The sequence below is a fragment of the Prionailurus viverrinus genome, chromosome A3 (genome assembly GCF_022837055.1).
Source record: "Prionailurus viverrinus isolate Anna chromosome A3, UM_Priviv_1.0, whole genome shotgun sequence".
NCBI lineage: Eukaryota > Metazoa > Chordata > Mammalia > Carnivora > Felidae > Prionailurus > Prionailurus viverrinus.
The window spans coordinates 19,441,088-19,456,849 of record NC_062563.1 but is presented as its reverse complement, the minus strand read 5'-3'; positions in this window follow the sequence as shown (position 1 = coordinate 19,456,849).

Genomic DNA, 15,762 nt, shown 5'->3' with positions numbered 1-15,762 from the left:
CACCTACCACTGTCTGATGATTCAGTGGGAGACCTTTCGTTACCACAGGTCAGTGTGAATAGATTGGGTGCCCCGACATGCTCTCTTACATACTCATGAGGCAACCTTCTTGACTATCCTACTAAATATGCCCGATTTGCATCTTGTCACATGACCCATCTACCTGCTGGTGGTGTCAGCCTCTGATTTCCATCTGAGCATCCATCCCATCCTGATTCTAAGTCTAGGGGTTCTACGCCTGGCCAAAGTTCTACACCCACCAATGGCAGTGATTGGCCTAGAAGGAGGCACATGATCTACATGAGTTGAATCATCCATCCAGTAAGTATCAAGACTGTGTCTGGCTCCACCAGGACAAACACAAGTACTTTCTTCTCCTGGATTCAACCCTAGAAAGAGGCCAGCAACCACAAGGGGAGAGCCTAAGAGAGGGTGTTGCCAATATGGCAGAAGACAGAACAAAAGAGAGTGAATAGATGGTCAATGATTAAATCAGACCATGTCTTTTCCTTTATGTAAATCAGTAAGTTCCCTTTTATCTTAACTCCAACTTTGAATGGATTCTATGACTGACCGGGACTAAAGGGCCACCATTTGGAGCTCACCTCTGAAGGATTGGAAGCTACCAGGAGGGAAAACGTCTGGCCTGGAGGATGGAATTCAGACTCAAGAGTCCTGCGCACCTCTCACCTATTTCCCTGCCATCTTCCCAGCCACCACACCAACGATGTCAAAGTCCCAGAAAGCAGAGACCCTCCTCATACGCCCTCATCTCTGCCATTCCTGATCCCACTGTCCTCACCCACCGTCTTAGCCACCTGCTCTTTTCAGCCTCCCCCACCTCTCACTCCTCTCAGAGCCACAACTTGTTTCTAATTAATCAAATTCCTTCTCTCTCTGTCTCTCTCTCTCTCTCTCTCTCTCTCTCTCTCTCTGTGTGTCTCTCTCTCTTGTTGTTGTTCAAATCTATGTTAGTTCTCTACCAAAATAATCTGGTCTTAAAAAAAAAAAAAATACCCAAGGAGGCATTGGCCCAGTTTCAACATGAGGTCTCATTGAAACCACTTCAGGAAGGATGACAACACCACAGATTTCCTGGGAAGAGAAGATTTAAATCCATCTCAGAAGACCAGAGGAGCGAAGAAAATGGGCATCACTACTCATTCCCAAGGTCTGGCCTGAGAAAAACTCAGGAGAGGCCAATTGCTAAAAAAAATAATAATAATACCCACAGAGAGGAAGTCTTTTCTTCAGGAGGAAGACTGACTCAGGCCCTCGACCCACATCTCTTCCTGTTTTCCTCCTTACACCTGCTACTCCAGCTACATGGCATCTCTGCTGTTCCATGATCAACAAAGCGCGTTCCCACCTAAAGACGTGGAGTGGTGGTTTATTGCTGCATAACAAATTAATCCAATCTGTAGCTGTTCACAACAATACACTTTTTTTTTCCTCTTTTGATCTCACAGGGCTTCTGTGGGGTCAGGAATCTGGGACTGGCTTTGGCTAGATGGTCCCGCCTCAGAGTCCATCACAAGATTATAGTCAGGATGTTAATGGGTCCACAGTTACCTAAAGGCTAGAGGATCTTCCTCTGAAGTGACTTACTCACAGCCTGGCAAGTTAGTGCTGGCTGTTGGCAGGAGTCTTACTCCCTCCCCACGTGGACCTCTCTGTAGGGCGGCATGAGCGTCCTCACAATATGGCAGCTGGCTTCCTGTGGGAAGAGCGATCCAAGTAAGAGCGAGGGCAAACCCGTAATGTCTCTTGTGACCTAGCTGTGGAAGTCCAATTTCCTCAAAGTCTTATTACACAGGTCAGCCCCATTCAGTGTGGGAAGGGGGCTACAGGAGGGTCTGAACGCCAGGGTCATTGAGGGCCCTCTTGAGGGCCGGCCACCACTGAGACCTTATACTTACTTTCCTTAACTGGTGTATTCTCTCCCCAGATATCCCTCTGGCCCATGGCTTGCCCTTCTTCTTCCATCAAACCTTTGCTTAAATACCATTTTTTCAAAAAGACCAGACTTTTAAAAACTACAACACTTCCTCCTGCCTCAGAGCATTTCCCTGATTTCTTTACTTCCTGAGTTATTCTTCATCATGTGTGTGTGTGTGTGTGTGTGTGTGTGTGTGTGTGTGTATATACACAAGTACTTATATGTGTGTGTGTATAGCACACACATATGTATGTATACACACATACACTTTTTTGTTCTTTAAGTATTAATTTTAGATGCACAGGAAAACAGCACAGATAATAGAGAAAGCTCTCATATATGCTTAACCCAGTTTCCCCCTAATGTTTGCTCTGGTTCATTTTTGTTTTGGGTTCTTTCTCTCTTCCCTCTTTAGAATGTAATCCCCACAAGAGCAGGGGTCTTTATCTATTGTGTTCCCTGATGTATCTCCAGTGCCCGAAACATTGCCTCACTCACAGCAAACGCTCCGTAAATATTTGTTGGATGAATGAAACTACATTCTAACAGCTCAGAGAAAAGCCGATGCTGGACTTTTGACCTTGAAGTTCTTACGAGAATCACAGAGGGTATTTAGCACAGCAGATCATGGGACTCCGATGATTTAAACCCAGCTGGGAAAGGCTGTGGGGGAGAAAAGCAAAGCCTAACTTGTTATAAGATGATCGCGTAAAGCAATGACCCTCATTTATTCATTCATTTGCCCTCATTTTCAGTTGCTTCCTTTGGCATGGTTTGCTTTCTTGTTGATAAAGTAAATTACTTTTTATTTGTGTCCGTCTGCTAGCTCCATTTATCCACAATGCCGACGCAGTATTTCCCTGGCAGAGGCTTAATTGGACTAAGCCGGGCTCCACAGGGGCGGGGATGGCCTCTGAAAAGCCCACGAGAATCACCCACCCTGGGGGTCCCCACTCTAGTAGAATCGTCCCAGCTCCCTGCAGACCCTTCCCTTGTATGGCTTCCTGTCTGGGAGGCTCCTCCTCTAGGGTAATTATCCCCACAAAGCCAGCACAGGATGCATGCCGTGTTCCCTTCTCCAAGTTCACCTCCACCTATGTTAGGAAGTCTCGGTGAATTCCCACCGATAGACTAATAATGTTCACCCCTGGCCTCTGAGCCCTCCATGCCCTGCAAGCCCCACTCCCAGATCCTCAACAGCTCCAAACCCACCCAGTGCTGGGGCACCAGGCCGGGGCATGGGCAGTGAGTCTGTGTCAACCACCTGCCATGAACCCAGCATTGTGCTACGTACTCCACAGATAGCTCATTTCACTGCGACTCAGCACCACAGTGATTTACAAGGGGAGGAGGTGGTCTCGAGTGAGGCTTCCAGAGTTAGGAAATAATAGCTCCTACCTTGAGAGCTGTTGCAAAGACCAAAGAAGCCGATACAAAGGGCTAGCACTATATCTGGCACTTGGAAAACACTCTGTCTTGTTGGTTGAAACCAAGGACAGTTTACAGATGGGAAAGGCGGAGCCTAGCAAGGTGAAGGAACACAGCTGAGGTCACACAGCTGCTACAGTGGGATTTGGGTCCAGGTATGCCTGCACCGAGCTCTCGCAATGTCCACTATACTAGCATCCCTGGAAGAACGGCACACGGACACCTGCCTCTGAATCTCCTGGGGATCTGCTCTAGGAGGCAGATTCCCAGACTATCCCAGACGTCCAGAACTGGAACCTCTTTGGGGTGAGGCCGAGGGTCTCCATCTTATACGACTCGCCTCCTGACCTCAACTGCATGAGGCCAGCCTGCGTCTTTTGGGCCCAATAGAAGCTGAGAGTTTGTGCTTTTGTCCCTTGGTTAGTTCAAACGCAATTCATGGGCAGCACTCTGGAATTTTTTCCTGGGGCCTGGCAAAAAAGGCATTAGAAATGCCTAATTATGCCTCCCTGTGAAACAATAGGCCCCCATGCTACAGGAAACACCGTGTCAGGGTGCTTTGGAATGGAAAAGGGATTTCTTTGACGTGTCTCTCAACAGGATAACGGGCAGAGCCGAGCGTAGGGCATATGTCCATCAAACAGGCAAGCCTTGGATTGTGCCTGCAGAATATCTGGGGAGTCTTTGCAGGGGCTCCTGGGATGGCAGGCCTCGCGAGGGCCTCACCCGACTCACGTCAACTCTGGAGGACAGTTGATAGGTTGCTCAGTTGATAGGTTGAGACTTCAAGGCTCAAAGAGAGGAGATCTCTCATTCAGTGTCACACAGAGGAGGTGGTGTGGCTGGGACTCACATCCAGATCTTAAGTGGTACCTTCCCAGGCAGCTACAAGGAATACACTGGGGGAGAAAGAGAGAAGCCGTTCTGTGACCCTCCAACATGCGCGCTCAACAGGCTGGAAATCTGTACCTTCGTCCCTCAGGCAGCCAGCCGCTCGATCTCTAGACTCCAGGTTTGAACAGAGGCGTGTTTGGGGGTCACACAGACCCTGACATGGGTTGGAACTGAGGCTTGATACCACGCGAAGGCATGATGGGTCTGGATGAAATTCACTCCTGACCCTTAAAACCTTAACCCTTTAAAGAGAGGTCAATACTGTCTTCGTTTTCTATGGCTGCTGTAACAAATTACCACTCAACTTAGTGATTTAAAGCAACACAAATGTACTCTCTTACAGTTCTGTGGTCAGAATTCCAAAATGGGTCTCACTGGGCTAAAACCAAGGTGCCAGAGGGGCTATGATCTTTTCTGGAAGCTCCACGGAAGGATCGATTTCCTGGCCTTTTCTGGCTTATGGAGGCCACCTGCATGGTGAGGTCCACAATCCCCCACCATCTTCAAAGCCGGAAGTGGCAGGTTGAGTCCTCCCGTGGAATCACTCCCACACTGACTTTTCTTCTGCCTCCCTTTTTCATCTTCTTCAAGGGCTCTGAAGAATTCAGTGGGCCCACCAAATAATTCAGTATGAACTCCCTATTTCAAGGTCACTTTCATCGGCAACCTTAATTCCATCTGCATCCTTACTTCCCCTTTGTTACATGACCTAACATTCACAGGTACTCGGGATCAAAACGTGGGTATCTTAGGGGACCGGGCAGCAGGGGTGGGCAGCACCATCCTACACCCACAAGCCCCCATTCACCTCCCCATGATGATGGGCAGGGGAGGGGGAGGCAGAGAATAGCATTCAGGAATAGCCTCGCCACAGGTCACAGCTCTGTCTTTGGGGCCACTAGAAGAATCCTCTGTCACCTCATGCTCGGCTCTGTGCTCGTGTGTCCCAGGCTCACCAGTAAGCCTCAGTGTCTGGCTCCTGATCCGCCCCCCAGTTGGACCAGGTTGCCAGGTGTTCTGGCTCACCCCACTCTGTGTACAAGTTCTCTTCATAGGTTTTTTTTAATCTTAATTATCACTGTTGCCTTTCTAGTTATTGCCATTCATGCTAGTTAAGGATACAGATTAAGAGAAAAGTTCTTGGGGCTCCTGGGTGGTTCAGGCGATTAAGCATCTGACTTGGGCTCAGGTCATGATCTCCCAGTTCATGGGTTCCAGCCCCGCGTCCTGCTCTGTGCTGACAGTTCAGAGCCTGCAGCCTCCTTCGGATTCTGTGTCTCCCTTTCTCTCTCTGCATCCCCACTCGTGCTCTGTCTCTCTTTCTCTCTCTCAAAAATGAATAAACATTAAAAAAGAGAAAAGAAAAAAGTTCTTAATCTCTACTCCTCCAAGGACTTTTTAAATCTTGTTTCTTCATAAAAATGAGGCAGTACTATCAACTTTATGTGCTAATCTTATTTTCTACTTAGTCTGGGAGGGACCTGCTCACCTGTCTGGAAGACACGGTCTAACTCACTCATAACAGCTGCCCGGGGTTCTGGGGTTGGATGACTCACTCAACCAGATCCTTTCTGATGAACATGCAGATGGTTCCAGGTGATTTACACTTGCAGATCCTCGAGGAGAGGCAAGTTCCCACACCCCAGTCCAGCCCCATGGGGTCCACATAGGCCAGCCTGGCCCCCACCTTTTTCTCTTCCCATGGAGAGTACGGGGCCTCAAAGCTGAGGGAAGCTGAGGGTGTCTCCAGGAGCAGAGAGATCAGCAAGGTGGGTGCCACCAAGACATCCAGAAAGATGGAGACCACAGGATTTAGCGACCCAGAGTCCCTTCTGGGGCCTTCAGGGGGCAAGTCCAGACTCCTGGGGCAGAGGCAGCAACATGAAAACCCAACAGCCGTCCAAACGGCTGCTTGTCTGGCACGTACACATGTCCCGATGCCTCACGCCCACGGTCACTTCCCAAAACAGCCCTGCAAGTAGATTTGGTTATTCCCATTCTAAAGACCAGGAAACTGAGGCCCAAGGATCTCACCTGAAGTCGTGTGACTGAGAAGTTACAGAGCCAGAGTTCAAATGCAGGCTGCTCGGGGCCCACAGCTGGGTCAACTGCCCAGACTGGAGGGGTGGCCCAGCCAGCCACCTGTGGGCTAAATGACGCCCCCTGCGGCTCATGAGTCAACCGACCATCCAGACTCCTCCAAACTATCTCAGGTTTCTGGGCTGAGTTGGCTGCTGATTTTCTTTTATCAATGAAAAAATAATACAGGCTCATGGCTAAACAATTCAAACTGTACAGGAAAGTAGAAGCCTCCACATCTACTCTCTAGAGAGAACTCACGTGACCAGTTTGGGGGTCGTTATGTACATTTTCCAGGCACTGTGTGTGTGTGTGTGTGTGTGTGTATGTACCTGATAACTGCTCTGCCCGTCCCCTTTTACAACTACCCTCTACGCATCAGACGCTTTCAGGAGCACTGTTCCGTGTCATCCTCATAAGCCTCCTGGGACCTGGACATATTATTACCATCCGCACTTTACGAATGAAGAAATTGAGGCTCAGAGAGGCTACGCCACTGGCCCTGGCTCACACAGCTAGTAAGGGGCAGGACCGGAATCAAACCCAGGCCAGCTGACTTCAGGCCACACATATCCACCTACAAAGAGCAGTGACCATGAAGAACTGCCCTGTGTCCTCAAACAAAAGGCCCAGGAGGTCCAGAGTTGGGAGGACAAAGCCATGTTTCAAGCTCAGCAGACATTAGGCACCTAATGCCAGGCGGCGTGTCCTTAGGTTTCTCGCAGTGACACCCCTAAGAAAGGCCACCCTGATGAAGAGTCACCCCCGGGGCCTCCCTCAGGACCCGAAGCATGACTTGACTGGTAGTGACAGAGGCAGCGGGAGGGGAGGGACATACGTGTCAGCTCCAGTGGACACGAGTAAGAACCAGCAGAGCATCCTTGGAGTGGGGAGGCCTCAGGGACACGACCTGTGTGGGATCTCCCCTTTCAGTTATTTCTTCTTTTCAAGCTCTCTAGAAAATGCTCGTGGCAGATCTATCTGGGTCACAGGACCGAAATAAACATTATTTGAATAATCTCGGGCTGGCAGCGTTGGAGGATGGACAGGAAAATTACCCCCTGGAAACGTAAATCTGAGCACGTCACTAGATGCATCTAGAGCGTGTGTCAGTCACCTCCGTGCCTCCTGGGGGCACTCTCGCTCACCCCAAGCCCTCAGCTGGATGCCCAGAAGGAAATAGCAAGACGCACTCAGATGAGTGGAGCCATGCCAGTGGCTTCACCACTGCCACCAAAAAGCGACAGGACTTGAATCCAGGTCTCCCCAACCTCACTCCCCCTCTCTCCTTAGAGGAGCATGTGGCACATGGGTGGCACATCTCTGAGGCAGCTGGATGGCTCATTCAGGGTCTCCACGGCAACCAGTGAGACTCCAAACCCCAGCGGCAGGATGGTTTACCTGAGCCAGCCACACTCTCTGGCCAACCCGTTGCTTGGCTGGCATCAAAGGTAAGATTACTTTCCAGATAAGCGAGTACAGCAATGGCGGCCAATGGGCATGAGGTAGCACGGTGCCAGGAAGAGGACAGACTCTGGGCCATGTAGACGGGAGCCCTAGCCCTGTCCCTTGCCAGCTGAAGGCCCTTATCATGTCTATTGTCACTCCCCGAGCACTGGCCATCTGCCGGGCCCTGTGCCTAGTTTCTTATTTGCAGGATCTCATTTTAACCCCATGAATTAATAGGTCCTATCATCTTCTCCATTTTGCACACGAGGGAATGGAGGTTCAGAGAGATGAAGCAAATTGCCGAAGACACACAGCCAGTGAGGAGCAGACCTAAACTTAGGTGTTTCTGTCTCCCAAGCCCATGCTAAAAATAGCCACAGGATTATACCACTGTTGCAGAGATGAGCCAGCAGCATAGAGCAGAAAACCTGGGTTCCTCTTCTAGAAACCCCACCCAGCAGGAGACCCAAGCTCCCTCCTGTGTCCACTTGCACAGATGACCAGATGTCTCTGAGCCTCAGTTTCCCTATCAGTAAAATAGGTAAGAGTCATGGTTGCCACAGAGGTCAGATAAGTGACACCAAATGGGACAACCTCGATAGCGAGGAGCCCCCAAAACCTGTCAGTCCTGGCCGGTGAGCTCTGCCCGTCCCCGCTCCCCTCCCAACATCCGCACTGGCTGGGCCAGAGGTGGTGCTGGCTGGCTGGACCAGGCGCGGGCATTTCTCTCTTGCTGAGCGTTGCGGATCGCACCAAGCGTTTCTTCTCCTTTTGTGTGTGTTTTTCATGACCTGCTGCCAACAGCTCTTTGCTGGGCGGCTGCCACCATTTACCCAGCACAAGAAAACTGCCTTTCTTCCCCCATTTAGGGTCTGGTTTTAATTTCTACAGTATTCTCTTTAATAACAATGCCTAATTAAAACATCTGTTAAAAAGTCTGTAACATTAACTTTACAGGGAGAATTTAATAGAATTATATTGGAATTGCAGGCATTTAACGGGCTTCCTAATTAGGCTTTTCTTTTTTTTTTAAAAAAAAAAAAAGGAAGAAGAAGAAAGAAACATTCCACAAATTAAAATCCAGCCTCTTTTTTATGATAATGGAGGCTGATGGTCCAGTGGCTGGAGAGGACAGGCAGAAGCTGGAACACAGAGAGGGGCCAAGGTGATGCAGGGTAATGAAATCTCTGGAATGGGGAAAGAGAAGGGACAGGGAACCTACACACACACCCTCATTTATAATCTCAATTATATCCTGATGCCAACCATGGATTAGTATTATTACCCCACTTCTTCACCCACTGGTGAAGAAACTGAGGCACAGAGGAATGTACTTTGCTCAAAATCACACACACACACACACACACACACACACACAGCCAGAATGAGGCAGTCTTCCAACTTTGTGCTTTTCCACTGCTCCACACAGCCTCCGAGCTTTGCATCAATAGGGTTTTCTAGAACTCTCTGGGGTCCATCTTGATTCAGCCACTTCTCAGTGATGACCACCAGGCTGCCTCCCATGGCCACCCATGCACTGCCCCAGAGCCCTGTCTGCAAAGCTCCTGCCTGAGAGGCCCTAGCCCTGGCTGTCACCCCACACCCCTTGAACACCATGCTGGGAGGCTTGGGGCGGGGGGGGGGGGTTGGGTAGAAGCACTGCCCAGTGCCATCAGGAACATCCTCCTAGAGAAGAATCAAGAGATAAACGTCCAAAGTCATTATTCTGGTCAAAGTAAAAAGTCTAGTCCCTGAGCCAGCAGTGTCAATATTACCTGGGTGCCTGTTAGAAATGTAAATTCTCAGCCACCGCCATCCCACCCACCCCACCCCGGACCCCCTGAATGAGAATCTCTGAGGGTAGAGCCCTGCAATTTCTGTTTAGGTAAACTTTATGGGCAACACGAATGGGACTGTGGGATTGCCATCTCCAAGCGATAGGCAAGACTGAACCCAACGATTTTGCTGGAAAGAACCCCAGTGTTTCTTCCCAGCCAAACCAACTCAGTTGCCACTCCACTGACCTCAGATGCCCAGAAGGCACCATGGGAGGTGGACAACCACCTACGGGCTGCTCAAGAGGCCCCTCGGTTTAAGCAGAAATTCCCAAAGTCAAAGAAAGGGAGTTGCCTCCAGTAATGATTTTCAGATGCTAGTGCATCCCTGTTTCCAATCCCCCATCCCACTGACCCACCACCAATACCAAAAGCTGCCAGCGGACCAAATCCTGAGGTGGACTTAAAATAATTCAGACCCAGTCCAGACCCTAACAATCAAGCAGTCTGACAACAGTCAGACAGACAGACAAGTCCCATTAGCAGGTTAGTGAGGCGCTCACAGACCGTGTCTCGGGGCCCATCTCCAGCCCTTTGTGAATGGTTTACTTTTGTCCTGATGGACAGGCAGTGAGGTGCAATGGATAGAGCAGGACTGGGGAGTCAAATGAAGTTGAGTTTGAAGCCCGACTCAGCCACACATTGGTCACGCCATCTTGGGTAGATGGTGTTTCCTTGTTGAGCCTCAGTTTCTTGCAAATGAACAAGGCACAGAGTTGGTGTTGGGTTGATCTGACTCTAACTCTAACAAAGGAATCAAACGTCTGAAGCCAGGGATGGGCAACCAGATATGGCACAAGGTGATGCGGCCTCTCCTGCTCAAAACAGAACCTGAGCTCTGTGGTTGAGGTGCGGAAACAGAGCCTCCCATGAGGAGTGGCTCTGGACCACACAGCCCTGACCCTGTCTTGAGTCTCACCCTCTGTAGGCATTCTATTTGATTTCCTCCTCCCACTGGCAAGCGAGTTTCCGGCCCTGGGCCCCACTCTTCTTTGTTACTCCAGTCTAGGAGCAGCCAGGCCCTCTCTTCAGCCGCCAGCATACTTAGGAATCCTTACAAGGCTTTCCTAAACACCAAGAGAGGACACCACAAGAGAACAAGGAAACACGAAGAGGCACTCTGGAGTAAGACTCAACCACTTACTTACTGTGTGACCTTGAACAATTTAATTAGCCTCTCTGAGCCTCAGTTTCTTCATCCATTGAATGGGAATAATAATATGCCTACCTCTGCAGTTGCTGGGAGGATTAAAGAAGTTAATATTTGTAATGCGCTTAGAATAGCGGCCATCGTACTATAAATGCCACAGAAGTGTTTGTTCAATAAATAATAAATGAAAGCATGAATGCAGCCCGGCTCTCAGCTCTCAAACGTCAGCGAGGACAGGTTCTCAGACCCGAAAGCCCCTCCCCAACCCCATCTCCATGCTAGACGCTAATAGCCAGGGGTCCCTCCCTGGAGGCAGCCCCATCACTTCTGGTCACTCATTCATGTGGGCCGGAATAAGGTCCCTGCAGGAGGGAAGCAGGCAGCCCCCACCTGGGTGCCCGTGGCCGTGGCTGTGGCCGTGGCTGCTTGGGGAGGGCTGGAATTCACAGCTGAGTGCGTGGGCAGATTCAATTGGACAATCTCCTGTGTGATGGCTTCCTCTGTTCAATTACTACTAAAATTCATCAAATGGAACCAAGAGAGGTTTTAACGCCGGTAATTGTGGTGCAAAACGCTCTGTAATTGGTCTCTCAAATGAAAGTGGGGAGAACGAGGCTGCCTTGCCCTTGAACGGTTGGAGAGTGATGGCTCAGACGTGCTCCCCACGTTGGTCTGCCGCCCCCATCCCCCCTGAGACCCCCCACCCACTGGGTTCCCCTGGGGAGTGGGAGGGTAGGGGGTGGCTCAAGCCTCTCTCTCCCAGCCTGCTCTGGGTGCGGTAATGGGGTGGGTACACCCCACGCTCCTACAGGCCTGCCTCCACCCCGGTCACCCTTGGAAATTCAGGTCTGCCTACAGACACTGGGAAGACTGACAGGTCCCTATGCGGTGGCCTTTTTATTCCTTTAGATGTGGATTAATTTCACGCCTCCAGGCCTTCCGTCTTGCTGATCCTTCTGCCTGGATTCTGTTCCCCACTTCTTGCACATTCACTTCTCATTGTTCCCGTACCGTCCCGGATAGAGAGAGCACTCTCCGCCTTCTCTTACACCCTAGACACGACAACTCATCCCACTGCCAATACCAACGCTTACTCTCGAAGAAGATGGACTTTTAGTTCAGAAGCTGGTGGCAGAATTCCTCCGTGGTGGTTTGTCTGCCAACACGGCCGCCAGCGATTGCTCCCAACCCTAGACCCCGCTCCCCACATCAAGAAGGGGAGTCCACTTTTCCTCCCCCTTCAATCTGGACCGGTCTTGAGACTTGTCTTTGGTGGAAGCGACGCTGTTAGAAAATCCATTACCAAGCGCTAGCCGGTGTCAGCCCTCTCAGGACCTATACTGGCCCAGTTAACCCTCACAATAGCCCCATTTCACAGGTGGGCAAAGGCTCCGAGAAGTTACCTGTCTGAGGTTGCCCCGTTCACAAAAGGCAGGGACTGGATTTGAAGCCGGGGTGTCTGTCTCTGGGACCCATGAACTTCACTCCTTCTAGGACCTCTGCTGTGTGGGAGCAGAGGACTCAGCCTTCCCGATTCAAATATCCGAACAAATCCAAGCAGCCAGAAGATGGAGAGATGGAGGAAGCTACCACCCAGTCACATTCCCATTGGCCGGGTGCCTTGGGGGCCCGCCGGGCATGCGCTCCCACATGATGTCTTACCCCATTGTCACAACAACCCCAGGGGGTAAATTTTCATTATTCTCCTCATTTTACAGATTAGGAAACTGAGACCCAGAGAAGTTAATCAATGTGCTCCGAATCCGGCTGGTAAGGGGCAGAGCCAGGTGGAACCCAGGACTGGAACTAGTCCCCTAGACCAGTTCTTTATTGTGCATTTGAATCACCCAGGAAGCTTGTTTAAAGGTAGGTTCTGGTTCAGCAAATCTAGGGTGAGGCCTGAGATTCAGCATTTTTTTCCTGTTGTATTACATTCACTGAGATCGCCTCAAAGACAGACCTGTGCGGTTCCCCTGTGTGGCGGCATATGGCAGGGGAGGCTCGGGATCTGGAGGTTCACAGTCATGATCTGGTGGCAGAAAGGAGGTTAGGAGAAGAGCTGGGGAGGCTCCCTTCTAGCACACGCACCTGTGGCCACACCTTGCACCCCCACAGCGCAGAGAAAGACTCACTTTTCTGGTATTTTTACCACCACTGTTACAGCCTCAGGAGGGGAGGTAGCTGGCCCAAGGACACCCAGCCGAGGCACCCATCCAACACCATGTCCTGCGTCCTGCCCCGCCTGCCCGTGGAAGAGCCGGGGCTCGCTGATTCCCATCCCCTCCCTGAGCCCTGGGCCAAGCTGGGAGCCCGGGAAAGGACACACCCGGAAATGCGTGGTTTTCGCCCCCATGCCCTGCCACGGACCACAGCCACCCTCCCTTTGCTGCGAAGTTCCTACTTCTCTGCTCCACGTGGGGCAACCCAGGTGGTCTGTGGCTGGAGAGGCTGAGCCAGCAGAGGGGCCCACGCGATGTGGGGGGGGGGGGCTGTGTCACCACAGGCTGAGAACACACACACACACACATGCACAAGTTTTCCCATGGGAATCCAGCCCAGCCACTGCCTGCCCCACCAGCCAGGACCACCTCCACACCAAATTTCTCAGGAAACCTGGACGGCCGAGGACTCAGGAACTGGCACGAGACACAACTGGAGGCCTCCGAGGGGGGAGAGAGGAACCACAGCTGGTGTCTTGTGGGCAGAGTACGAGGCTTCTGCTGATCCCAGCAGACCAAGTGCCTCCTGTCCCCACAGAGAACCCAGGGACCGACGGCTGGAGAAAGAGGGCTGGCGGCCTGCCCAGAGAAGTCAGAGACAGCAGAGGGCAAAGAGAGAGACAGGGAGAGACATCGGGAGGGGAGAGACGGAGGCTGAGAAAGACTTCACGGAGAAGAGAGGTCAGGATGGAAAGTCGCAGGCACACGGGGTGAAGGCAGAGGGACTTATGAGGCTGGCCGTTCTGGTCCCAGCCCAGCCCCCACTCAGCAGGTGCTCCCCACCCCAGAGCGATCAATACCTGCTGGTGACCTTAGCCAAACTGGCAAGAGGTTGTGGATGAGCCACGTGTCCATTCACTGATGATATTTGTAGAACCTGGGACACTAAGCACCTACCAAGTACCTGCTGAATGCCTACTAAGTGCGTACCAAGCTCTCAACGCAGGTGAGCTGAGGCCCTCTTTAACATCCTTGTTTTAGTGAGTGGCTAAGGGATTGATGAGATGCCCTGGGCAGCCCATCCAGAACAAGAGCTGGGCCCGAACACAGGCAGTCCCCAGGACCCCAAGGCTGTCCCACCCTCCTCCCTCCAGGACCCCCACTCAGCCCCTACCTTCTGTCTCACCCACACCACCCTGGCCTGGGAATCTGGCTGCCACCCTCCGGCCAGAGGCAGAGCTTTGGGGGCACTTCCTCAGGAAATGAGGCCCCAGGGCTGCCAGGGCACACCCCAGACTGTCAGCTTTGTGGACCCAGAGGCTCTTGTTCCTGTCACTTGAAGCACTTCGTACCCAGAAGCACGCATGCTTCCCAGCTGTCAGCCCAGATCTGCTGTTTATGTCGAGCAGGCAGAAGAATTCTCCGCTGTGTCTATTTCTTCCCTTTTGGCTCTGCAACATCCCAATCACCCAGCCTGGCAACTGTGCTGGGGCTTTTTGCCCATTCTGAAAGGAGGAGAGACCCATCTGAGGCTCCTGACACAGGTCACGGGCACAGCACGCACCACAGCCCTTACAAGGGAACCCAGGAGGACAGACCCCACCGGGACGTGCTCTTCCCCTAGCTTCCCGGCTGGAGCCCACCTGGCACCCCCCACCCCGTGGGCAAAGACTTGGCATCTGCTCAGAGCCACATAAAGGTCAAAGACCCAAGGAGGAGATTTCGAATGGTTAAGACTCATTCAGCACGAATGAAGACAATGTCAGCTCTACACACTGCCCCTCTTATCACCTCCACTGTCCCCACCACCATCATTGTTTATTAAGTACTTACTATGTGCCAAGCACTGTGTTAAGCACTTTATATGAATCTTCTCAAGCCTTTTCATCCCCACGACTACCCTATGAATTAGAAATTATTATTATCCCTATTTTACAGGTGAGAAATGGAGGCACAGAGAAGTTAAGTCACTTGCCCATAGTCACACAGCAGGATAGTGATGGAACCAGGATTTGAACTCAGGAAATTTAACCCCAGAGCTCTCTTATTTACTCCCAAAGGTCACATCCATGCCCCTGTGAGGTAGGTACCTCTTGCAGAAGAGCTAGCTGATGTGTGATGACCCGTGGGCATCAGAGCTGGGACTCTGTAGATCCCAGAGCCAGCATCCACGCCCAGGCTTTGCTGCCCCCTCTCCTGGGACGGGTCTTGTGTCGAGTCCAGGAATGTCCTCAGCCTTGGAGGACACAGCTGGCAGCCATGGAACCCAGCCCCAACCTGATCTCTTAATACTTGAGACACCTGGCCCAAGCCCCACCACCCGGGCCTTCGATCTTGCACCCGCCCGGCGCCCAGCAGGCACCCAGCACACCGCATCCTTGGTCTCCTGGAGCGGGTTTCTGCTTGGCTCAGCATTCGGCAAATTAGAGGCAGGGCTGGGAGAACATTGCTCCTCCAGTGGCCTCTACTTGCCACAGGGCCGAAGGAGTCTGCAAAGCTGTTAGGAGGATGGTCAGGGCTGGCAGGAGTGGAGCTGCAGAAGAGGTGCCCATGCCCCCGAGCTTCCAACTAAGGATCTCTTTTGCAACATGGCAAAGGCCTCGGTTGCAAGTGCAGGAGGAAACACAGTGCTCAGTATGGCCTGGATCCAGGGCCGAGCAACCTAGGAGGACACAGCCAGGTAAGCAGGAAAGCAGGGAAGCAGGGGTGCAGAGGTGCAGGGAAGTGGGGTGAAGGGCTGCGGAGAAGTGGGCAGGAAAGCAGGAAAGCAAGTATGCAGGGAAGTGGGGTGAAGGGTGCAGGGAAGCAGGGTGTATGGAATTGGGGTGA